General features: G+C 42.1%; 1 non-coding gene across 1 annotated transcript; it reads right to left on the reverse strand.

The window, feature by feature from the left end:
• Nucleotides 1–343: 343 nt before the first annotated feature.
• LOC145395979 (5S ribosomal RNA) lies at nucleotides 344–462 on the reverse strand. Its single transcript, XR_013896706.1, has one exon. It is a non-coding gene; the product is annotated as a 5S ribosomal RNA (ribosomal RNA).
• Between the last annotated feature and the right edge of the window lie 938 nt (nucleotides 463–1400).

Raw genomic sequence — 1400 nt, forward strand, 5'->3', positions numbered from 1 at the left:
CAAGGAACTGGGACTGAGGTTCGCTTATTATGCAGGTAGAGTTTGCTCCACTCACATTATTTCTTATCATTTTCAACATTTCCTCATTCGTTTCTGCGTTTCGTGGTGTTCTTCTCCTTTTCCTTACCAGCGCTCGTTGCCACGCCTACACACCATTATTTTGGTGGCGATTGACCGGAAAATCACTAATCTTGAACATAGACCTGGTATTTCCATTTTTAAGTTTTTTTTTCATTCATTGCCAGACGCCATGTATCCCAGACGGGGTGGCCAATGGCTTAGAGTTAATTGTTTTACAGGGAGGGGCACTAATCCTCCACCAACCCCACCTGACACGTAGGGATGCCAACAGCATCTGGTGTTCCCAGGCGGTCACCCATCCAAGTACTAACCAGACCCAACGTTGCTTAACTTCGCTGATCGGACGGGAAGCGGTGTACTCAACGTGGTATGGCCCAGGTCTAGAAAGACCTCATAAATATCACACACCCTCTTCCGAAAAATACACAGACAAATAAATAAAGGCACTTATTCTATTCGGCTTCGAACGTTATTGCGATGAGTAGCGAATTTGAACCGAGCATGTCCTTGTGTTGCTCAGTTCTTTTCATATTAGTTACAAATACAAGCATGTATCTACGTGGAAGAGGCAACTTGGGAAGGTTATGCAGTTGCTCACATGTATTTCGTATTTAGGTCTGTTCCCTTTAGGTAGCTTTTACTCAAACAGTTTTTATCCCATCAGGGTGAAGGGCTAGGCTACTTACCCCCGATTTTAGGCAGTAAAGTCCAGTAAGTCCAGTCGTTTCTTTCTTGGTAACATTATTATGAGCACAAAGAAACAATCCTTAGGTGATAAAACCTTATGGGCAATATCCGGCTGGACCTCCAAGAGTCTGTTGTTTACTTGTCTATTACCCAGTGCAGTAAATCGCTTCCTGGACTCCAAGAAGCCATATGGTTTCCCACTCAGTGCACTCTATCTGTGTGTGTGTGTGTGTGTGTGTGTGTGTGTGTGTGTGTGTGTGTGTGTGTGTGTGTGTGTGTGTGTGTGTTGTTGCCAGACCCTCGTAGGGGCTGGTCTAGAATAGCTTTTGTCACTGAATTACTAACGTGCTTACTTCGTGACTTGTTGTGGAACCGATTTCCCCCTTCCCTTTGATGATCACCAGAATCTTCAGTCATGTTCAGATGATTGTTAAAATTATTATTTTTTACCTTCTAAGATGATCATGTAATTCAGTTATATACATAATTTTGCATATTAGAGCCTCTTGTGACTTCAGTATCCATTTTCAAATATTGGAGCACCATGTTTATGAAATTCTTCTGTTAGGCATAATGATGAAGATTTAATTCTGAAAATATTTGTCAGTACATTATGAATCTACAGCGATGAC

The sequence above is a fragment of the Coenobita brevimanus genome, chromosome 33 (assembly GCF_032717465.1).
Source record: "Coenobita brevimanus isolate Jiangsu-jjx chromosome 33, ASM3271746v2, whole genome shotgun sequence".
Lineage (NCBI taxonomy): Eukaryota > Metazoa > Arthropoda > Malacostraca > Decapoda > Coenobitidae > Coenobita > Coenobita brevimanus.